General features: G+C 33.7%; 1 protein-coding gene across 1 annotated transcript in view; it reads right to left on the bottom strand.

Annotated features, from left to right (window-relative positions):
• The window catches only part of LOC127849040 (uncharacterized), a 194,367-nt gene extending 168,000 nt beyond the window's left edge, over positions 1-26,367 (bottom strand). The window contains exon 1 of the mRNA XM_052381765.1: positions 26,064-26,367. The gene's annotated coding sequence lies outside the window, so the exon portion shown is untranslated. The remainder of the gene's footprint in view (positions 1-26,063) is intronic.
• Positions 26,368-26,674: the final 307 nt, after the last annotated feature.

The following is a 26,674-nucleotide window of genomic DNA, read 5'->3' on the forward strand; positions in this document are numbered from 1 at the left end:
ATTATTACTGACTCATCAATTCAAAACCTCAAAGTAGTATTTCATAAATTTCTGAACAATCTTAGTCACAAGTGCAAAAAATCAAAGCTGACATCGCCGCTTATACATATGGCGAAAACCAATGTGGTACAAGACAATTTAAATCCATTTAGCATATTAGTTTAAACCTATTCACATTAGCTCAATTACATCGTAAGCCTACGGCTTAATTAAAACGCTCTCGTGTCCGTTTCTTAGGAATAGAACCAGTACGTGGTGTTGTTGTGCGAGATCAAATGAACGCTACCACGCTGGAAATTGAACCCATGACCTCCCGACCTTCAAGCATATTTACATACAGCTTTCATTCTTCATTTAAAAATGTGTACTTATGACATGTGAGGAACGACAATCATCATTTCGACAAAATCGTCTTTAGTAATATTCTTTATGGTATTTAGAGAAAATGAAGCCGACTAAAATGTACTGGAACATATACTGGAACCTAACCGTTACCGATTTCAAAAAGTTGCAAAAAATGAAGTCTTAGAATTTCCTGTTTCTGATAGCGTAACAGATATACTAGTCTCAGAGGTTTACATTTCCTGCTGTTCAAATGCAGATCGTGCACATTGCCCTGTGAAACCCGTTAAGTGTTGATCCCCCACGTCTATCCTGCTGGGATTAATATGCACCATTAAATTAAATATTATTGCAATAACTCATCTTTTTGCTTGTAATGTACAGTATTAGTAATCCAAGATACAGGAAAATGAATAAAAGTCAAATTTCTAGGAACATTACGATTACATTACTAACAAATGAGTCAGAATGGACTAGAATGTGAATATTAAGTATTTGAAATGAGCACCGTAATGATGCACCGCTTGGGTTAGGTCGTATCCAACATGACGTCGGAAATTGCAACGAAGAATTATACATATTTAATTTCACGTCGTCCCCAAAACGATGAATATATGCCTGCAAAGCTAAACGTGATTCTAGTTTAGGAAAATTGCCACAAAAGCATCAGTTTGTTATTATTCCCGAATATACTGGAATTGTTTTCATTAATGGAACAAATATTCACACAGGCTTAAGCGCGTTTTTCTTCAAGTTTTATTGCAGTTTTCTTCCAAACTTAATATTAATTACTCGATAAATGGCAATGAAAAATATTAAGGTAAACAACGTGTCGATAGGACAATCATTGCGGAACCCTACAGCGTAAACTTTGCCTTTGAACGAGAAGCAGTTATAGAGCAATGAACTGTTATTTGTTGATGCATCAAATACATACCACTGATTAAAAAATAAATATGGCATGTAAAATTAAGCACAAACATGTTGTTTGTTTTGACTTATATCGCACAATTGCATAAGGATAGATAGTTCGACGAAATAACATGTTCAGACGTAAATTTGGAAAAAAAGTGTTATTGTTATATTACGGCGTAAAAATGTTGTTCGTTTTTCGTGTCCACTAAGATGACCGACCCGAATTATTTGTGTTTTCTCTCAATCATGTTTTACAAATTTAATTCGTATTTGCAAAATAAACTTGTACTAAAACAGATGGGATGAATTGATATTTTTTAATTACTATCAATGAACATACTTTGTTAAAAGAGTTCGAAAAACTTTTTTAACTTAACGAACACACATTTGATCTAAATACCTACCCCGTTTGTTGTGGCGATGTTAGTAAAAACACGTAGTTTATTGTTTTACGATGTTGTTTTCTTCTTGTTAAAATGGCATCAGGTTCCCAAACTGCATAAGTAATGATAATACCATATAATTTGTTATGCCAACATCATGATATCATTAAACAATGGATGTGTTTGTCAGAAACACAATGCCCCCTTTTGCGCCGCTTTAAAGCCATATATTTGACCTTTTTCCTTGAAGGATGACCTTGACCATTCAAAATGTGCAGCTCCATGAGATACACATGCATGCCAAATATCAAGTTGCTATCTTCAATATTGCAAAGGTTATGACCAAGGTTAAAGTTTAGTGACAGACACATAGGCACACAGACACACAGACAGACGGGCCAAAACAATATACACCCGATCATTCGATCCGGGGGCATAAAAACACCATTAGTTAGAATCGAAAAAACGTTAAGCCCTTTTTTTTTATAGAAATTGGAAACGAAATAACGTACTTGATAAAAACAATTTAATTTAAGCACGGTAAAAGGACATAAATAAGACACATATGAACATATGCGAGACACTTGAAACGATGTACATTTGTCTTCACTTAAACGAATCATTCTTCCAACTGCTTAAAGATGCCATCATTAAAAGTAAATGTTTAAATCTTAAGCAAACATCAAACGGAAATCAAAAGTCAAAAATTACACGCAGTATAATTGGTGATTAATTACGTTTGAAATGTATGTTCACGTGAAACATGCATTCTCATAGGTCCTTATAAGTAGACAAATGCTTCTTTGTTTTGCCTTGCACATCAGAAATCACGCGATGAAAACTAAAGTGCAGTACATGAAAGATATACAGAGGGCATTACGCCTCGATGTCTACAGTGCTATTATACGAAGGCTTCGCTTGTAAAATAATTGAATCGACAGCACTAGTTGCATAAGCGTATTTGAGACGTCGGACAATTTAAATATGATTTATGAATGAGGGCATTATCTCTTCCATTGCCGGGTTCTTAGAGTCGTTGATGTGTTGTAAATGTAGTTATTACTGGCCTTTGGTAATGCCATGATACAGCTTCATGGTTTGTTAACTTCCATTTTTACAGTTTTTATCAAATTGATTTATTTTTTCACAAGGAGAGATTTGCTAAAACATATACACACTCAGTATTTCATTATTGTTAATATGTACATTTTATAATATTCTATAAAGAAAAAAATACCATAATGTAACATAAAATTATCGATCTAAGATATTTCCAAACTGTGTCTACTTCACAGCATTATTGTAAAAGCTTTCTTGTAAGTTTAAGTCATCCAATCTGTTTTTTACAGCCTACGCGAATTTATTTATAAATGACAACATGGGATTAAATACATGTTATCCTTTATCAAAGATGCTTTGTTCGTTTACTGTAAATGTTCTAATACTATTTCAAATGAATGTTCTTACACATTTCAACGCAGCTTCATCACATATATTATTCGCTAACAGCACATTTGAAAGGCTTTAAAATGTAAGTCATTAGTTCACCACCTAATGGGCCTTAAATGTTCCGACAATATTCGTGAATTATGCGGGTAAATCACAAACATATTCAATTAATTGAGTTGGCAGTCTTTAGTTAGAGACATTTCACATTATTTTGCATCTGCATGCATTTCTGTGCCACATTGCACCGAAACTTCGTCACGCCTTAAACGCTGAAATCAAACTAATCGACATACTGAACCATCACACGGTTGAATGACTTGTTACAGTTTATTAAGTTTAGAGACGTTTGTTAGTAAGTATTATAACACGGCACGCGACTTGTTTTCTATAGACAAAGATGGAAATCAAGTGTGGGTTATTCTACAATAACTAATGGGCGGAGCTTAATGTTTCGAAAATAGTTCCGAATAAGCAAATAACATATTGCAGTAAAATGCACGTGCTAAAACTCGCACTTAAAGAAATGTAATAAATGTAGCATGTATATAAATGTAATGAAACAATACATTGTATAAATGGTGATAAGTGGCATAACCACGCCTACAAAGAATGTTATTTGTTAGGAAACGTACTTAAGAAAACATTTAAAGCATGCCAGCTTTTCAGTAGCATCAATAAAATTGAAGTTATTTAGTTCCTATGATTGTTGTTTTCTATGAAAGTGACGTCATTTTCAAAATATTTATGAATGAAAACGACGTCATTCGTTTGTACAATTCAACGACGTCACTAAATAGTGAACTTTGTACTACGAACGGCGGAGTATTGAAAATATAGTTCACGTTAAAAAGCTTGAACCAAATCAATCAGAATCGTGTTAGAATCGAAATAATATTTTTCTATGATGGTTTGTTGTCGAATAACCCACAGTAAAGAGCATAGATGCGTGTTATCAAATCACTCGTGCTTTGCACTCGTGATTTAATTCCTACGCATCTATACTCCTTACTGTGGGTTATTCGACAACAAACCATCATAGAAAAATATTATTTCTTTAACAACAATATTAAATATCAACGAGTCGCGCTCTGGGAACAACGGGCTTAGTACAAGTGCGTAAACTGTCGTCCCAGAAAAGCATTTGCAGTCCGCACAGGCTTATTAGGAACGACCTTTAACGCCTATATGGAATGTTGGTGTAAAGGGGATATTTTTTAAGCGAAAACCTAGTCTGAGCGGAAAGTGTCGTCCCTGATAAGCACGGACAGAACAGGTTAATCTGGCACGACACTTTACATATACGAGTCCCATTTTCTCGAAGCGAGGCTGATATACAAGACAAAACATACATACAACATCAAAACACAACACCAGACAATACATTGATCAATTATTAAAAACAAAGATCACAATCTTGGAACTATTTCCACAACCAAAAGCTATAACAATTGTAAAATCCTTTAGTGGGTTTGTAGAAGATCTTTGTATTTGACGATACGTCATTTTGTCATGTAGAAAAAAGGATATATAAGTTAAAAAACAAACTGGTCAAGAGCGTCTAATTGACTCCAATTGTATATGAAACACTTGGAAAACGGGACTTGATGAATGTGCGCGAAGTGTCGTTCCCAGATTAGCCTTTGCAGTAAGCACAGGTTAATCAGGCACAACACTTTTCGATTTTATAAAAAGAATATCGTTTAAAATGACGTCTCTTCTAGAAGAAATCAAGACTAGGCCGAAAGTTTCGTCCCTAATTATAGTGTGCGGACTGTGCAGGCTAATAATTTACTAAATTTTACGCACGTGATTTAAGTTCCGTTTTCCCAAAGCGCGGCTAAAAATATAAAAGATACACACATGTCTCAAAGTATCAATTAACTTAATATTTAGGTGTTCTTTTATATATGCTTAAACAGTTTTTTTAGATAACAATGTATCATTTACCGCCAGATAATTTATTACGCGTCGGAAAAAAGTTCTATGTAAAAAAGTAAATCACAGGCAAGTGCAATCCTATAAAAGATGACATTAAGTGTAATGCTATCAAACACAGTCAATTATAATGTCGCTATATGTTAATAATATCTAGATGATCGCTATGGACAATTGCGATTTTGTGCATAGCAGTTGCAAGCAAAATGTGCGCAGTAAACTGCACCATGGCTTGGCAACAGATACGTTGGCAGGACTAGATTTGCCGAATTGTTTGCATACTGCGACAACGTATATAAGATTGCTGACACCTCATGTCTGAGAAAACAGATTCACAAGAATACTAATGGCATTCCTATACATATGACGCGCATTCTGGGAAAACGGGGTTTAATGCATGCGTAAAGTGTCGTCTCAGATTAGCCTGTGCATACCGCACTTGAATTAAGCCCAGTTTTCCCAAAACGCGCTTGATTGCCGAATTGTTGTATATGGTGACGCAGTATAAAATTGCTGACCTGTCTTAGATGTCCGAGAAACCAATTTTTAAACGAATAATAATAAAAGTCCTATGAATATACATTGTTTTCTCGTAACTACTAAGCGTTTAAACTTACGTAACGTAGATAGTATTTTTTGTTTATTGCATCCATTCTTTTGTATTATAAGAAGAAACAATCTAATGAAATAAAATTAATTTATGTATTTTAAATTGTTTTGAGAATTGTTGTTACTGGCCTTTCAATGTTTACATGCATTTGAAATTTTAAGTTGTTCACCAATAATTCTTTTACTTTTACTTTTTAATAAGTTTTATTTTTGATTCACACTTTCCTTTATCAGATTCTTCGCAAAGATTTGTTGAAAGATAACAATTGGGTTTTAAGACGACATATAAATATGATTCAGAAACATTCCCATTGCCGAGCGCACTGTTTAAATCTCGTATATAACATCTCTACGGCCATAACAATGTGACAACAGTATTGTTTCTATTACCGTTAATCAGCACAATTAATATGTCAGAGATAATTCCAGTCAGCGCTACAATTGAACCACATCGGTGTTGTTATTTTTTGCATTGATACGCATTAGATGTTAGACAATACGAAATTTCAGCCCATCCTTGGCTAATTTAGTATTTTATACGGTCGTTAAGATGACTTTATACATTCCGAATGCGAGTGAACAAGACATCAATTTTAAATATCTAAGTAGCAAATGACATAATGATTTTAAACCAAGACCTAAGGGCCCAAGAATGTTTTCTAGATCATCTTTGCACACATTTAACAGTGCATTTAGTCGTCGCTTAGGAAGACTATAAAACGATTGCATTCGCCTAATGCACGTGGGCTTGTGCAGTCTATTCAACGTAAATATTAAAATAGCTATAAAAAGCCCGCTCAAATAAGAGTGCACACGATATTGGTACTGGACGTTTTTGTTGGATAATATCTATAGATTACTGTTTGTTTTACATTCGTATGTATTTATTTAAGTGACAAACGTGACATTAAAAAATTGTATTGTTGTTTTAAGTCTTACCTTTACAAATCACCACAATAAATCCTGAATTCTTTTGCTAATTCAACAGCGTAGACCTGCAGAGCTCCAGATAATTTTTTTCAGCCGAGGGGTATTTCACTCATGAATTTTTTAATTGATGAGTAAAAATCAAAATCCGATAATTTTAAGGAGTACTTATGTTCAAATGACCTGAATTAATAATAAATTGTACATGTAGTGTTAACTTGCTATTACAAGCAGTTTTGTACACAATAAAGCAATAACTTTTATTTTATTTAATATACTGTCAATAAAAGGGCGTACAATTTTTTCTGGTGTTACTAATGACGATGTCGACTTAATAGAGATCGACCATTTATAACTGGCTCGCCATTAATTTTTGTTTTATTTACATGACAATAAAACACAAACACATGCAGACGCTGCTGAACATGTCACAAAAAGAAAATCGCTTTCGGGACAGCGACTGCCGGTCAGGGCGGCACAGATCGTGACGTTCATATAAAAAACAAGCAAGCAGCAAGTTTTCGCATTACATAATGATTCTAGTGGATTCATTGATTGCAAACCGGATTTTAATATATCTAACAGTTTAAACATGTGCTAAGTCACGTTATCTGAATGGTAAGCGGGTGGTATCCGTAAAACTTGTTTATTACATATGTGTATTTCGGCTGCCATTTAAACAGTGCTTGAAGGGAAAAAGTGCCACACAAGAGATGAACTGATAGCAAGACTTATATGCTTGAAGTTGGGCGATTCGTTTTTTTTTCGAATGTGATGTCAAATGTTTTCACCATAAGTCAGAGGCGTATCCAGAAATATTTTAGAGGGGGGGCTCAACTGGGGAGGGTGCGGGAGGGGTGTCCCCTCCTGTGGTCGATTTTTTTTTTAAATGTCATCTTGAAATGATGCAATTTCCTGCTATCTAATCACCATTTTGCATGATAAAAGTGCATGTAAAACAAACAAGAACTTGAGTTCAGACATCAAGTGTGACAGACAGACACACAGGGGTAAATCAAATGTCTCTCAAACCACTAAAGTGGTGGGAGACAAAATCTTTATCCGAAAATTTTTTAACAGTGTTAGATGGTTGGACCTCCTATTTAACCTTGTTAAATATCCTACTAGGTCACCCTGTTGGATGGGTGGATATTTATCAAACTTGGTTGTAATCATATTATGTATACCTTGTTGAGTCGTGTGGTTCAAAAACTGTCAAATATGGCAAATTCATTGATAAACCTTCTTACAAATTATAAAATAACATTTTAAGCAACACTCTTTATTTCAAGTTCCAATAAATGTTATGTCATTTTGTAACAAAAACAATACAAGAAAATCTATGCACAGGTATATTCTTACAACTATTCAACTAATGTTATGATATTTGTACTTTCTCAGAAATGATAACTTAGATAATTCATATATCTCTTCGTACTATCACTGGTTACAATCTACAACTCAGACATGATGTCAGGAAGATCCATCCGCCTGTTTCTGAGCAAACTCACATTGCAAATGTTTATGTCCATGTCCCTATGAATGGAAAGCAGGCACAAAGTGGACAACCTGTCCTTACCCATTGATGATCTTAGTTTTGTCTTAACAAGACCTAGGGCACTGATACTCCTTTCACACTCGCATGATGTGACATGGAATACACATGATATGGACAAAACAGTATAAATGTTGGGGTACAGCTGGGAATCACAATGTGCAACAGAGCCCTGAAGGGTAGTAGGCTGGTTGGGTACACCTTTCCACTTAGCCTGCCATAAGTGCAACTCAGCAGGCAGAGACTGAGGGGAAGGAAGATCATCATTGAACCATTCAAGGTCAATTACCTGTCAATAATACCCGCAATGGGAGTTAGATAGTATAGATAGATATATAGATAGATCACTAGCACTTACAGGAGAGGAGCACAAACAAATTAATTGCCATTCATAAAGTGTGCTGTTGAATTTCACTGGCAAAAACTTGTTACTCAAAAGGATTATCACTCTCAATAGCTAATACCAATAAATTTATCAAAGAAACTTACTGAAAAATTAATGATGATTGTCCATTGCACATTCGTCTAAACTCTTTAGCTGATACAAATGGAAATAATGTTTTTGCACAAGTCCCATGCGGCAGCCATTTGCACACATTTACCTATTTAAATTCATCAAAGAAACTTACCGAAAAATGAATGATGCTTGTCAATTGCGTTTGTCTAAACTCTTTAATTGCTATAAATTGAAATATTGTTTTTCACAAGTCCCATGCGGCTAAATATATAGCTATAGCTAAATGTATCGATGAATTCATTAGTTGAATGTATCTCCTTCAGCCAATCAAAAAGCGCAGTTTATCACTTACAGTCAATGAAGCGTGCGGTTTAGCTAGCGAAGGTTAGATGCCTGGGGGCTAATCACACAAATCGACAGCTGTTTATGGCTTAATTAGGGGCATATGACAGAAAATACACAAGTGGATTAAAACTGTAAGGGGCTCATTTTTTTAATCGTATCTAGCCAGCCAGCTGGGGGGGGGGCTTTAGCCCCCTAGCCCCCCACCTAAATACGCCTCTGATAAGCGAATATCGATTCTCAACAATGCAGCGGAGAGTCCGTTTTGTCAACATCAGCCTTTATCGTGGGTCAAAATGAAATGACACCGTTCTGACTGAGGAGTAAATTAGGTCGGGAACCACATTCTGTACATAGATAGTGATGTCACTACGTATTTACTGGTGTGGACACAATGACGGGAACCAGTCATGATTACATGAACTTATATTCATGTATAAACGGCTAATACGCATTGAAATTGCACACGATACGTAATCCGAATTTAGCCAGGAGTTTTTTTACTCAACAAAATTTTAAGCCATGCGTATTTTCTTTTTTTCATGCGTATTTTACGCAAATACGCATCTTATCTGGACCTCTGAGCGTAGTATCCATTCACAAAATGAATAAAATCATCCAGAAACGGATGCATTAAGTACATGTCTGCCTTAATATGGAAATAATTGTGCTAATTAAAAGAAAACAGTGTAAACGGGAATTAACACAATTAAGTAATTGCTGCTATATGTGAACAAACAACTTACTATAATTTGCTACTTAAGTAAACGATATAGGTCTAGGAATCCCAAAAACAGTTAACATGAATGTTTACGGTTTTTTCATTGAATCATTGTTTTCTCTAAGTGTATTGCGACTTTATACATGCTCAATTTTGCTGATCCATTTTGTTGTAACATTTCAACAGGGAATGCGATTGATATTCCCAAATATCAAATGGATGTGTCATGGAATGCGAAGACATGACGTTTTCATCTATTTTTTTCTCTTTGTGTTGCACAAATTTACTAACTTCAAATAAAGAAACCCACGTTATTTATATTTAATGTTAACGTCTTTGTTGTATATTGTGGCCAGTGTTGTATTGGCAATTTTGCAATTTCATGTATTCTATTGGCAATTTGGAAATGGCCTTAAATGTATTGACTTTTAAAAAATGACATGCATTGTATTGCTCATGGGAAATGGCTTGTATTGTATTTGCAATTAGGAAATCGTCTGTAAAGTATTGGCGATTAGGCTCTACAATAATATTTCTCTGTTGATAGGGTTTCTGGAATACCATTTTCCAAAATGAACCAACATCTGATATGACATATTCGCAAATAAGATGTGTACATAAATTCAACGTTGAATAAGAAACCATTGACATTTTTTTTACTAATATGGCTAATATCGGTCAGCCTGTTATGGACATCATACGTTTTAATTTTTCAGGTTTACTGCAAGACAGTTTCAATTATAATTATATTAATGTGGTGAGTTTTTCAACGACATTCCAATTCAGCATAATATTAAAAAAGCTTAACACTGACACATCTATTAAGCGATTTAATAGACCACACAATTAATCGATTGTGTTTGCATAGTGAAATATGATGCTGAAAACATGAACATGCTTATAATACAAGTAAGCACACCAATTCAGCACGTTTGGCAAGCTTTTGTGATGATAAACAGACGTGGCCTCTTATAATATAATTTCCTAGTGCCATTACATAAATCACATTTGATTAAAAAATGTGAAGACATAAAAAAACATGGCAATTCATAATGAAATGTATATTGCATTTACTATGCGCAATATTTCACTCATTGACAATAAAAACATTAATAATTGGGCATATTTTAATGTGAAATTTAAGTATAAATGCATAACGATTAATACCGCTACGCTATTTTTTATTTATAATGCGCAGTAATTCACTCCATAAACAACTTTTATAATTTAGCACGATATTATGCGACTGACAAGCACGCGGTTTCGACAGGCATTGCCATAAAATACGGCGACAAAAGTGATATGTTGCTTACAAAACGAAATTACAGACTTGATACCAACAGTTTAAAGTTTAACACTGTGAAATGGAAGAAAGATGTACACCACATGTGGAAATAGGCGAGACACTTAAAACGTTTAACAGTTGTCATCACTTTAACTAATCATTCTACCAACTGCTACAAGATGTCATCATGTGAAGTCAATATTGTATTATTGAGCAAATAACTTTGGAAATCAATATTTAAATGTTACAGGCATTCTGTTCGGTCAATATTTAAGTTGGAGATTTATTTTCACATTAACAATAATTTTAATTGGTTAATATATTAATAAGATGGAATATACTGTATTGTTTTATCTTGCGTTTCAGCAATGTCGCGATAAAAACTTAACTGAAGTAAATGAGCGATTTACTGAGGGAATTACTCCTCATATTATGTGAAGCATTCGCCTGTAAAATACTTTCAGCGACATCACGATTTGAATAAACGAAATTAAGACGCAGAACGGTTTAAATATGAATTATGACTGTGTGCATTATCTTTTCAATTGCCGGGGTTCAACAGTGAATTATGTGTTGTTAATGTAGTTATTACAGGCCTTTGGGAATGTCATGACATAACTTCATGGTTTGTTAACTTCCATTTCTACAGATTTTATCAACGTCATTGAATTGAATAATTTGATGGGAACGTTTGCATTTGCTTCAAATAAAATAAAATGAATAAACCATAAGTGTTATTTTAGAGGTTTTAATAACCATCTATTAAGAACATTTAGTAGAAATTACCATAGCGTACAATAAAATAATGCAATATGTATATTGCCATATAAAGGCCACCCAAATTTCATTACATTTGACAACATGTTATTAAATAATTTCTAAAAAAGTTGTGTTATAATTGACAACAGCTTGTTACATAATGTATTACACAATATATTTTTGTTCGTTTACTTAACATGTTCTCATACTGTCTTCACTTAAAGTTTCACACTAATCTCAATGTAGCATCATCACCAATATAGAACGAGAAGAGCAGATTGAAAAAGCTTCAAAATATAATTTAATGTATCTACTAAATTTGGCTTAAATTTTGCGAATAAATCACACACATATTGAATTAATTCAGTTTTCACAGTGTTGTCCTGCAATATTAACTGACAAGGATAATAATGGTGTGTTAACTTTGTATGTAAATCTTAAAGTAAATTTTGAGTATGAAGCATATTTAAATATATTGCCTAGTAACCTTGGATTCTTTATTATCCAAGTGTTATTAAATTCATTGAATTGTAAAATACTAATTGTAAGAATGTTCTGAAAAATCTAGCTCTTTATATTAAATTAGCACTTTCTCATAGAACTGCTATTACTTATAATTAAACACCAGTTCATCCTCTTATAGTTATGTAATTGTTTAATTGAATGTGCTTCTTTTTTGTCCACTGTGACTTTATATTATGTTTGTAATATATGTATTTATGTAATGATTATGTACTTATTGTACAAGTCGTAAATAAACTTATGTTCTGTTCTGTTCTGTTCTGTTCTGATGAAACGTTTACATAAATCCGGTGATATGCATTGAAGTGCATATAAGCGAAGGCGTATAGAAAAAAAGAGAAGACGCCTTGTGGATATATGGGTTGCATTTAAATAATGCATCAATGCAGTCTTAGGTTAGCGACATTTCACATTTGCATATGTATGCAGTTCTGTTGCGCCTTTCATCCACATTTTGTAATGGATTAACCCATTCATGCGTAGTGGATTCTCCCATCCTTCTAAATTGGATAAATTTATTTCCAAAATTAGGGATGTCTAGTATATTTATTTCTATATTTAGAATATTTCTTACAGAAATTCCTTTATGTAAACAGCGCAGACCCTGATGAGACGCCGCATCATGTTTGCCAAGGCCTTTTTCTAAACGCTAGGCATTTATGGGTTAAAGAATCAAATCACTGACACATTGTTTGATCCGTTAACTATTCGGCGATTTAACAGACCACAAACTATAAATCGACTGTGTTTACATCTTTAAATATGATGCTGAAAACATGAACATGCTTATAGTACAAGTAAGCACACCAATTCAGCACGTTTGGAAATATTTTGTGATGATAAACAGACGTAGTTTTTAAAAATATAATTTCTTAAGTGCGATGACATAAATAACATTTCAATATAACATAATTGTAACGTCATAATAAACGCGACAATATAATTATTAAATGCATATTGCATAAGCAAGGCGCAATATTTAACTTAATAAAAACATTAATAATTGTACGTATTATAATGTGAAATTTAAGTGTAAATGCATAACGATTAATACCGCTACGCTATTTAGTTTTTATAATGCGCAGTAATTCGAACTGTAAACAACATTTATAATTATTCATATTTTAATTTGAAATTTTTTATTATGAAATGCCTAACAAATAATGCCGCGGCGCTTTTTTTGCATTTATAAGGCGCAATAGTTTACGTAATAAACACAATTAATAATTGTGAATGTTTTGATTTGAAATTTAATTTGAAAGAATTATTACTGACTCATCAATTCAAAACCTCAAAGTAGTATTTCATAAATTTCTGAACAATCTTAGTCACAAGTGCAAAAAATCAAAGCTGACATCGCCGCTTATACATATGGCGAAAACCAATGTGGTACAAGACAATTTAAATCCATTTAACATATTAGTTTAAACCTATTCACATTATCTCAATTACATCGTAAGCCTACGGCTTAATTAAAACGCTCTCGTGTCCGTTTCTTAGGAATAGAACCAGTACGTGGTGTTGTTGTGCGAGATCAAATGAACGCTACCACGCTGGAGATTGAACCCATGACCTCCCGACCTTCAAGCATATTTACATACAGCTTTCATTCTTCATTTAAAAATTTGTACTTATGACATGTGAGGAACGACAATCATCATTTCGACTAAATCGTCTTTAGTAATATTCTTTATGGTATTTAGAGAAAATGAAGCCGACTAAAATGTACTGGAACATATACTGGAACCTAACCGTTACCGATTTCAAAAAGTTGCAAAAAATGAAGTCTTAGAATTTCCTGTTTCTGATAGCGTAACAGATATACTAGTCTCAGAGGTTTACATTTCCTGCTGTTCAAATGCAGATCGTGCACATTGCCCTGTGAAACCCGTTAAGTGTTGATCCCCCACGTCTATCCTGCTGGGATTAATACGCACCATTAAATTAAATATTATTGCAATAACTCATCTTTTTGCTTGTAATGTACAGTATTAGTAATCCAAGATACAGGAAAATGAATAAAAGTCAAATTTCTAGGAACATTACGATTACATTACTAACAAATGAGTCAGAATGGACTATAATGTGAATATTAAGTATTTGAAATGAGCACCGTAATAATGCACCGCTTGAGTTAGGTCGTATCCAACATGACGTCGGAAATTGCAACGAAGAATTATACATATTTAATTTCACGTCGTCCCCAAAACGATGAATATATGCCTGCAAAGCTAAACGTGATTCTAGTTTAGGAAAATTGCCACAAAAGCATCAGTTTGTTATTATTCCCGAACATACTGGAATTGTTTTCATTAATGGAACAAATATTCACACAGGCTTAAGCGCGTTTTTCTTCAAGTTTTATTGCAGTTTTCTTCCAAACTTAATATTAATTACTCGATAAATGGCAATGAAAAATATTAAGGTAAACAACGTGTCGATAGGACAATCATTGCGGAACCCTACAGCGTAAACTTTGCCTTTGAACGAGAAGCAGTTATAGAGCAATGAACTGTTATTTGTTGATGCATCAAATACATACCACTGATTAAAAAATAAATATGGCATGTAAAATTAAGCACAAACATGTTGTTTGTTTTGACTTATATCGCACAATTGCATAAGGATAGATAGTTCGACGAAATAACATGTTCAGACGTAAATTTGGAAAAAAGTGTTATTGTTATATTACGGCGTAAAAATGTTGTTCGTTTTTCGTGTCCACTAAGATGACCGACCCGAATTATTTGTGTTTTCTATCAATCATGTTTTACAAATTTAATTCGTATTTGCAAAATTAACTTGTACTAAAACAGATGGGATGAATTGATATTTTTTAATTACTATCAATGAACATACTTTGTTAAAAGAGTTCGAAAAACTTTTTTAACTTAACGAACACACATTTGATCTAAATACCTACCCCGTTTGTTGTGGCGATGTTAGTAAAAACACGTAGTTTATTGTTTTACGATGTTGTTTTCTTCTTGTTAAAATGGCATCAGGTTCCCAAACTGCATAAGTAATGATAATACCATATAATTTGTTATGCCAACATCATGATATCATTAAACAATGGATGTGTTTGTCAGAAACACAATGCCCCCTTTTGCGCCGCTTGAAAGCCATATATTTGACCTTTTTCCTTGAAGGATGACCTTGACCATTCAAAATGTGCAGCTCCATGAGATACACATGCATGCCAAATATCAAGTTGCTATCTTCAATATTGCAAAGGTTATGACCAAGGTTAAAGTTTAGTGACAGACACATAGGCACACAGACACACAGACAGACGGGCCAAAACAATATACACCCGATCATTCGATCCGGGGGCATAAAAACACCATTAGTTAGAATCGAAAAAACGTTAAGCCCTTTTTTTTTTAGAAATTGGAAACGAAATAACGTACTTGATAAAAACAATTTAATTTAAGCACGGTAAAAGGACATAAATAAGACACATATGAACATATGCGAGACACTTGAAACGATGTACATTTGTCTTCACTTAAACGAATCATTCTTCCAACTGCTTAAAGATGCCATCATTAAAAGTAAATGTTTAAATCTTAAGCAAACATCAAACGGAAATCAAAAGTCAAAAATTACACGCAGTATAATTGGTGATTAATTACGTTTGAAATGTATGTTCACGTGAAACATGCATTCTCATAGGTCCTTATAAGTAGACAAATGCTTCTTTGTTTTGCCTTGCACATCAGAAATCACGCGATGAAAACTAAAGTGCAGTACATGAAAGATATACAGAGGGCATTACGCCTCGATGTCTACAGTGCTATTGTACGAAGGCTTCGCTTGTAAAATAATTGAATCGACAGCACTAGTTGCATAAGCGTATTTGAGACGTCGGACAATTTAAATATGATTTATGAATGAGGGCATTATCTCTTCCATTGCCGGGTTCTTAGAGTCGTTGATGTGTTGTAAATGTAGTTATTACTGGCCTTTGGTAATGACATGATACAGCTTCATGGTTTGTTAACTTCCATTTTTACAGTTTTTATCAAATTGATTTATTTTTTCACAAGGAGAGATTTGCTAAAACATATACACACTCAGTATTTCATTATTGTTAATATGTACATTTTATAATATTCTATAAAGAAAAAAATAACATAATGTAACATAAAATTATCGATCTAAGATATTTCCAAACTGTGTCTACTTCACAGCATTATTGTAAAAGCTTTCTTGTAAGTTTAAGTCATCCAATCTGTTTTTTACAGCCTACGCGAATTTATTTATAAATGACAACATGGGATTAAATACATGTTATCCTTTATCAAAGATGCTTTGTTCGTTTACTGTAAATGTTCTAATACTATTTCAAATGAATGTTCTCACACATTTCAACGCAGCTTCATCACATATATTATTCGCTAACAGCACATTTGAAAGGCTTTAAAATGTAAGTCATTAGTTCACCACCTAATGGGCCTTAAATGTTCCCACAATATTCGTGAATTATGCGGGTAAATCACAAACATATTCAATTAATTGAGTTGGCAGTCTTTAGTTAGAGACATTTCACATTTGCATCTGCATGCATTTCTGTGCCACATTGCACCGAAACTTCGTCACGCCTTAAACGCTGAAATCAAACTAATCGACATACTGAACCATCACACGGTTGAATGACTTGTTACAGTTTATTAAGTTTAGAGACGTTTGTTAGTAAGTATTCTAACACGGCACGCGACTTGTTTTCTATAGACAAAGATGGAAATCAAGTGTGGGTTATTCTACAATAACTTATGGGCGGAGCTTAATGTTTCGAAAATAGTTCCGAATAAGCAAATAACATATTGCAGTAAAATGCACGTGCTAAAACTCGCACTTAAAGAAATGTAATAAATGTAGCATGTATATAAATGTAATGAAACAATACATTGTATAAATGGTGATAAGTGGCATAACCACGCCTACAAAGAATGTTATTTGTTAGGAAACGTACTTAAGAAAACATTTAAAGCATGCCAGCTTTTCAGTAGCATCAATAAAATTGAAGTTATTTAGTTCCTATGATTGTTGTTTTCTATGAAAGTGACGTCATTTTCAAAATATTTATGAATGAAAACGACGTCATTCGTTTGTACAATTCAACGACGTCACTAAATAGTGAACTTTGTACTACGAACGGCGGAGTATTGAAAATATAGTTCACGTTAAAAAGCTTGAACCAAATCAATCAGAATCGTGTTAGAATCGAAATAATGTTTTTCTATGATGGTTTGTTGTCGAATAACCCACAGTAAAGAGCATAGATGCGTGTTATCAAATCACTCGTGCTTTGCACTCGTGATTTAATTCCTACGCATCTATACTCCTTACTGTGGGTTATTCGACAACAAACCATCATAGAAAAATATTATTTCTTTAACAACAATATTAAATATCAACGAGTCGCGCTCTGGGAACAACGGGCTTAATGCAAGTGCGTAAACTGTCGTCCCAGAAAAGCATTTGCAGTCCGCACAGGCTTATTAGGAACGACCTTTAACGCCTATATGGAATGTTGGTGTAAAGGGGGTCTTTTTTAAGCGAAAACCTAGTCTGAGCGGAAAGTGTCGTCCCTGATAAGCACGGACAGAACAGGTTAATCTGGCACGACACTTTACATATACGAGTCCCTCGAAGCGAGGCTGATATACAAGACAAAACATACATACAACATCAAAACACAACACCAGACAATACATTGATCAATTATTAAAAACAAAGATCACAATCTTGGAACTATTTCCACAACCAAAAGCTATAACAATTGTAAAATCCTTTAGTGGGTTTGTAGAAGATCTTTGTATTTGACGATACGTCATTTTGTCATGTAGAAAAAAGGATATATAAGTTAAAAAAAAACTGGTCAAGAGCGTCTAATTGACTCCAATTGTATATGAAACACTTGGAAAACGGGACTTGATGCATTTGCGTGAAGTGTCGTTCCCAGATTAGCCTTTGCAGTAAGCACAGGTTAATCAGGGACAACACTTTTCGATTTTATAAAAAGAATATCGTTTTAAATGACGTCTCTTCTAGAAGAAATCAAGACTAGGCCGAAAGTTTCGTCCCTAATTATAGTGTGCGGACTGTGCAGGCTAATATGTTACTAAATTTTACGCTCGTTATTTAAGTCCCGTTTTCCCAAAGCGCGGATAAAATATAAAAGATACACACATGTCTCAAAGTATCAATTAACTAAATATTTAGGTGTTCTTTTATATATGCTTAAACAGTTTTCAGATAACAATGTATCATTTACCGCCAGATAATTTATTACGCGTCGGAAAAAAAGTTCTATGTAAAAAAGTAAATCACAGGCAAGTGCAATCCTATAAAAGATGACATTAAGCGTAATGCTATCAAACACAGCCAATTATAATGTCGCTATATGTTAATAATATCTAGATGATCGCTATGGACAATTGCGATTTTGTGCATAGCAGTTGCAAGCAAAAATGTGCGCAGTAAACTGCACCATGGCTTGGCAACAGATACGTTGGCAGGACTAGATTTGCCGAATTGTTTGCATACTGTGACAACGTATATAAGATTGATGACACCTCATGTCTGAGAAAACAGATTCACAAGAATACTTATGGCATTCCTATACATATGAGGCGCATTCTGGGAAAACGGGGTTTAATGCATATGCGTAAAGTGTCGTCTCAGATTAGCCTATGCATACCGCACTTGAATTAAGCCCAGTTTTCCTAAAACGCGCTTGATTGCCGAATTGTTGTATATGGTGACGCAGTATAAAATTGCTGACCTGTCTTAGATGTCCGAGAAACCAATTTTTAAACGAATAATAATAAAAGTCCTATGAATACACATTGTTTTCTCGCAACTACTAAGCGTTTAAACTTACGTAACGTAAACAGTATTTTTTGTTTATTGCATCCATTCTTTTGTATTATAAGAAGAAACAATCTAATGAAATAAAATATATTTATGTGTTTTAAATTGTTTTGAGGAATTGTTGTTATGGCCTTTCAATGTTTACATGCATTTGAAATTTTAAGTTGTTCACCAATAATTCTTTTACTTTTACTTTTTAATAAGTTTTATTTTTGATTCACACTTTCCTTTATCAGATTCTTCGCAAAGATTTGTTGAAAGATAACAATTGGGTTTTAAGACGACATACAAATATGATTCAGAAACATTCCCATTGCCGAGCGTCCTGTTTAAATCTCGTATATAACATCTCTACGGCCATTACAATGTGACAACAGTATTGTTTCTATTACCGTTAATCAGCACAATTAATATGTCAGAGATAATTCCAGTCAGCGTTACAATTGAACCACATCGGTGTTGTTGTTTTTTTGCATTGATACGCATTAGATGTTAGGCAATACGAAATTTCAGCCCATTCTTGGCTATTTTAGTATTCTATACGGTCGTTAAGATGACTTTATACATTCCAAATGCGAGTGAACAAGGCATCAAGTTTAAACATCTAAGTAGCAAATGACATACTGATTTTAAACCAAGACCTTAGGGCCCAAGAATGTTTTCTAGATCATCTTTGCACACATTTAACACTGCATTTAGTCGTCGCTTACGAGGACTATAAAACGATTGCATTCGCCTAATGCACGTGGGCTTGTGCAGTCTATTCAACGTAAATATTAAAATAGCTATAAAAAGCCCGCTCAAATAAGAGTGCACACGATATTGGTACTGGACGTTTTTGTTGGATAATATCTATAGATTACTGTTTGTTTTACATGCGTATGTATTTATTTAAGTGACAAACGTGACATTAAAAAATTGTCTTGTTGTTTTAAGTCTTACCTTTACAAATCACCACAATAAATCCTGAATTCTTCTGCTAATTCAACAGCGTAGTATCCATTCACAAAATGAATAAAATCATCCAGATACGGATGCATTAAGTACATGTCTGCCTTAATATGGAAATAATTGTGCTAATTAAAAGCAAACAGTGTAAACGGGAATAAACACAATTAAGTTATTGCTGCTATATGTGAACAAACAACTTACTATAATTTGCTACTTAAGTAAACGATATAGGTCTAGGAATCCCAAAAACAGTTAACATGAATGTTTACGGTTTTTTCATTGAATCATTGTTTTCTCTTAGTGTATTGCGACTTTATACATGCTCAATTTTGCTGATCCATTTTGTTGTAACATTTCAACAGGGAATGCGATTGATTTTCCCAAATATCAAATGGATGTGTCATGGAATGCGAAGACATGGCGTTTTCATCTATTTCTTCTCTTTGTGTTGCACAAATTTACTCACTTCAAATAAAGAAACCCACGTTATTTATATTTAATGTTAACGTCTTTGTTGTTTATTGTGGCCAGTGTTGTATTGGCAATTTTGCAATTGCATGTATTCTATTGGCAATTTGGAAATGGCCTTAAATGTATTGGCTTTTAAAAAATGACATGCATTGTATTGCTCATGGGAAATGGCTTGTATTGTATTTGCAGTTAGGAAATCGTCTGTAAAGTATTGGCGATTAGGCTCTACAATAATATTTTTCTGTTGAAAGTGTTTCTGGAATTCCATTTTCCAAAATGAACCAACATCAGATATGACATATTCGCAAATAAGATGTGTACATAAATTCAACGTTGAATAAGAAACCATTGACATTTTTTTTTACTAATATGGCTAATATCGGTCGGCCTGTTATGGACATCATACGTTTTAATTTTTCAGGTTTACTGCAAGACAGTTTCAATTATAATTATATTAATGTGGTGAGTTTTTCAACGACATTCCAATTCAGCATAATATTAAAAAAGCTTAACACTGACACATCTATTAAGCGATTTAAAAGACCACACAATTAATCGATTGTGTTTGCATAGTGAAATATGATGCTGAAAACATGAACATGCTTATAATACAAGTAAGCACACCAATTCAGCACGTTTGGCAAGCTTTTGTGATGATAAACAGACGTGGCCTCTTATAATATAATTTCCTAGTGCCATTACATAAATCACATTTGATTAAAAAATGTGAAGACATAAAAAACATGGCAATTCATAATGAAATGTATATTGCATTTACTATGCGCAATATTTCACTCATTGACAATAAAAACATTAATAATTGGGCATATTTTAATGTGAAATTTAAGTATAAATGCATAACGATTAATACCGCTACGCTATTTTTTATTTATAATGCGCAGTAATTCACTCCATAAACAACTTTTATAATTTAGCACGATATTATGCGACTGACAAGCACGCGGTTTCGACAGGCATTGCCATAAAATACGGCGACATAAGTGATACGATGCTTACAAAACGAAATTACAGACTTGATACCAACAGTTAAAAGTTTAACACTGTGAAATGGAAGAAAGATGTACACCACATGTGGAAATAGGCGAGACACTTAAAACGTTTAACAGTTGTCATCACTTTAACTAATCATTCTACCAACTGCTACAAGATGTCATCATGTGAAGTCAATATTGTATTATTGAGCAAATAACTTTGGAAATCAATATTTAAATGTTACAGGCATTCTGATCGGTCAATATTTAAGTTGGAGATTTATTTTCATATTAACAATAATTTTAATTGGTTAATATATTAATAAGATGGAATATACTGTATTGTTTTATCTTGCGTTTCAGCAATGTCGCGATAAAAACTTAACTGAAGTAAATGAGCGATTTACTGAGGGAATTACTCCTCATATTATGTGAAGAATTCGCCTGTAAAATACTTTCAGCGACATCACGATTTGAATAAACGAAATTAAGACGCAGAACGGTTTAAATATGAATTATGACTGTGTGCATTATCTTTTCAATTGCCGGGGTTCAACAGTGAATTATGTGTTGTTAATGTAGTTATTACAGGCCTTTGGGAATGTCATGACACAACTTCATGGTTTGTTAACTTCCATTTCTACAGATTTTATCAACGTCATTGAATTGAATAATTTGATGGGAACGTTTGCATTTGCTTCAAATAAAATAAAATGAATAAACCATAAGTGTTATTTTAGAGGTTTTAATAACCATCTATTAAGAACATTTAGTAGAAATTACCATAGCGTACAATAAAATAATGCAATATGCATATTGCCATATAAAGGCCACCCAAATTTCATTACATTTGACAAAATGTTATTAAATGATTTCTAAAAAAGTTGTGTTATAATTTATAACAGCTTGTTACATAATGTATTACACAATATTCTTTGTTTTCGTTTACTTAACATGTTCTCATACTGTCTTCACTTAAAGTTTCACACTAATCTCAATGTAGCATCATCACCAATATAGATCGAGAAGAGCAGATTGCAAAAGCTTCAAAATGTAATTTAATGTTTTTACCAAATTTGGCTAAAATTTTGCGGATAAATCACACACATATTGAATTAATTCAGTTTTCACAGTGTTGCTCTGCAATTTTTAGAGATGAAACGTTTACATAAATCGCGTGGTATGCATTGAAGTGCATTACAGTGAAGGCGTATAAGACGCCTTGTGGATATGTGGGTTGCATTTAAATAATGCATCATGCAGCTTTAGGTTAGCGACATTTCACATTTGCATATGTATGCAGTTCTGTTGGGCCTTTCATCAACATTTTGTAATTGATTAAACGATGGAAAAAACATCGGGACGATCACAGAGTAGAATAAACCGATGCAGTTTCTTGAGATAAAGGACATATGTCAGAAAAATACCAAATATGAGCCTCGTTCTGGTAAAACGGTGTTAAATACATGTGCGTAAAGTATCGTACCAGATTAGCCTGTGTAGTCCGCACATGCTATTCAGCGACGGCGCTATGCGTAAATACTATATTTTCGTTTCGCTTAGAAGAGACTTCAGTTAAACAAAAGAAATCTTAAAAGAGGAAAGTATCGGTCTTGATTACACGAGTGCACAGGCTAATCTGGGACGACAGCAGATATATTAAGCCCTATTTTACCTTAGCGCAGAACATATCTATTATGTTAGTGTTACTTGAATAAGACGACGACATCGCGAATAAAGAAACTATCGTAACTTAATTTTTTACTATTTTATTCAAGGCAATTTAATTTACAAACCTCGTTCTGAAAACACCGGACTTGATGCATGTACGTAAAATATCGTCCTAGATTAGCTTGTGCAGTCAGCACTGGCTAATCAGGGACGACACTTTCCACTTTCCATGGGATTTTTCGCTAAAGGAAGTCTTTTCTAAACGAAAAAGCAGTCTAGGCGGAAAGTGTCGCCCATGATAAGCCTGTGCAATCCGCGCAAACTCATCAGTGACGACGCTTTTGTGCATAGACTGAATTTTCGTTTAGAAGAGATTCTCTTAAAAGGAAAAATTCCAATAAAGCGGATAAAGTAACGTCCTTGATTAGCCTGTGTGGACTTCACAGGCTAATCTGGGACGACTTTGTACGCACATACATAAAGGCTTAGCCAGGTTATCCCAAAGCGATGAGCATATAAGACTATTGCATGATTTTTGTGCATTTTTCACAATTAAACCATTTTAAATGGTCTCATTGTTTTAATTGACCGAATATGCAGATTGTCTTTTATTTATCTTAAAAAGTTTTAAATATATAATAACAAGGTGTCATTTTACAGAAGTTAACTTAATACGGGTCTGTAAATAAATACTGCAAAAAAGTAAATAACCAACATTACGTCGCTATGTGATATGTTAATATCACGAGATGATCGCAATCGAAAATTAAGATTTCGCGCAGCAATGCATAGCAATTGCACACAATTTGTGCTCAGTAAACTGCATCATAGATCGGCAACAATTACCATGGCATAATGAGATTGCCGAATTGTTTGCATACTGTGACAATGTATAAGATTGCTTGCGCCTAATGTCAGAGAAAACAAGATTCGCAAGAATAATAATGACGTTCATGTACATATATATCCAGGAAAACGGGGCTAAATGCATGGGCGTGAGGTGTTGTTCAAGATGAGCCTGTATAACAAACAAATGTTAATCAGGGACAATACTTTCCGTTTTTATGGCATATTTCGTTTAAAAAGGTATAGTCTTAACAATATCTAGTGTACGTGGAAAGTGTTGTACCTCATTAGAGTGTGTTGCCTGCACAGGCTAACCCGGGCCGTTAATGTACGAAGATGCATTAAACCCCTTTTTCCCAGAGCGAGGCTCTAACCATCGTTTTCTCGTGACTTATTCGTGATTCTTTTATTGTAATCATACTAGTGCAAGCGTTCAAAGTAACATAACGTTTACAGTATTTTTGTTGTGTCCGATTTTAAGAGTTTGTTGTATTTTTAGCAATAACTATTTACTGAATGAAAAACCATTTATCTTTTATTTCAATGCGTTATAATTATTTCTTATTTCAGGCATTTTTATACGCGTATGTGCATTGTAAATTTTAAGTTATTCAGCAATAAATCTTATTTATATATATATATATATATATATATATATATATATATATATATATATATATATATATATATATATATATATATTTGTTAAATATTATTTTTTAGGTCACACGCCTTTTTTATATTCTTCTTGAAGATTTTTAAAACTAAAAAATAATATCGTTTTTTTAAAGATGACTGAATCGTGATTCAGAAACATTCCCCTTGTCGGGCGAACTGTTTAAATCTTCTTTTCAACATCTCTTCGGCCATAACAATGTTTCAAAAGTATTGTTTCTATAACCCTTTGATCAACGCACTTAATATGTCACAGATAATTCCAGTGGCATTAGCATAATTTAAACCACATATTTTTTGTTGCATTGACACGCACTAGAAGTTAGACTATACGAAATTTCAAGCCATCCTCGGCTATTTTTGTTCCCACTTCGGTAGTTAAAAACGTCTTAAAACATCGCTAATGCAAGTGAACAAGATATCAGATTAAACTATCTTATAACAAGTGACACACTGATTTTTAACCAATGCGTAAGGCCCAAATAATGTTTTATGTATCATTTTTGCATATATTTAACAGTTTATAAAGACATCGGTAAAGAAGGCCATTAAACGATTGCAAACACTTAACACACGTTTCTTTTTTGTATTTTAAACAACGTAAAACGTAATCATTAAACCTGCTATACAAATTCCGATAAAATAAAAGTGCACTTGATTTCGATTATTTTCAAAATCTTTTGGGACACATACTATTTGCTTACTGTTAGCTGATTAATTTTACTGGCAAACCGGACATATAAAATTGTGTATTAGAAATGTGTGACCAAAGTACACTGGTCGTCGAAAGACAAAGCATCTCTCTCTGGGACAACGGAGTATAAATACTGAGTCTTGTTCTGAGAAAACTGGGCATAATGCATGTGCGTAGTGTGTCATCCCAGATTAGCCTGTGTAGTCAGCACAGGCTAATCAGGGACGACACTTTCCGCTTTTATGGTATTTTTCGTTTTAAGGAAGTCTCTTCTACACGAAAATCCAGTTAAGCCGGAAAAGGTCGTCCCTGATTAGCCTGTGCAGACTGCACTGGTTAATCTGGGGCGACACTTTACGCACATGCATTATGCCCAGTTTTCTCAGAACACGACTCAAAAGTACACTGGTCGTCAAAAGACAATACATCTTGCTCTGGGACAACGGAGCGTAAATAATGTACATAAAGTATCGTCCCAGATTAGCCTGTGCAGTCTGCGCAGGCTTATCAGGGACGACCCTTTCCGCCTAGAATGGATTTTCTTGAGTAGACAATACCTTCAAAAGAAACATTCCATAAAAGCGCAATGTATCGTCCTCAATTAGCCACTTCGGACTGAACAGGCTAATCTGGGACGACAATTTATATATATAGTGTTTTGTTTAATTAAAAATTCTTACCTTTAGAATCACCACAGTTAATCCCGATTTCTTCTGCTAATTTAACAGCGTAGTATCCATTCGAAAAATAAATAAAAGCTTCCAGAAATTTGGCTTACAATCCAAAGTTAAAATCCACAGATTAGGGCTTTGAATGCAATCACCAAAGACGAAAATTAAATTAAAAATTCAGATATCAACTCTGCACACGACGCACTGACAGACACACGGCGACACAATCAGTTAGTCAGGCAAACTAACTAACACGACTCTGGGTTTAAATCTGAAAATGTGGTGACAGCAAGCCAGCTTTCGGTGTCTCGCATTGCACGCGAATTGACTTAAGAAGAGTTTAAGTAAAATACATCGTCAGCTGAAACGAGTGGGTCGACGTTAACAATAATTGCGCTAAGTGTAATCGCACTTCTTTCCGCTACAGCGGCGGAACAAAATGTTATTTCTAACGATTTCGATTTATTTGCAAATAAATATAATAGTATTATCATTATTTTATTATAAATGCAATTGAAATTCTATTTTCTATTTAACTTAGTGCATGTAAATAAATTATTCTTTTTTATTTTATTTGAATAGAAAGTAAATTTGATATTACACTTAACACATTTTTGCCT

Source organism: Dreissena polymorpha, chromosome 10 (genome assembly GCF_020536995.1).
Source record: "Dreissena polymorpha isolate Duluth1 chromosome 10, UMN_Dpol_1.0, whole genome shotgun sequence".
NCBI classification, from domain to species: domain Eukaryota; kingdom Metazoa; phylum Mollusca; class Bivalvia; order Myida; family Dreissenidae; genus Dreissena; species Dreissena polymorpha.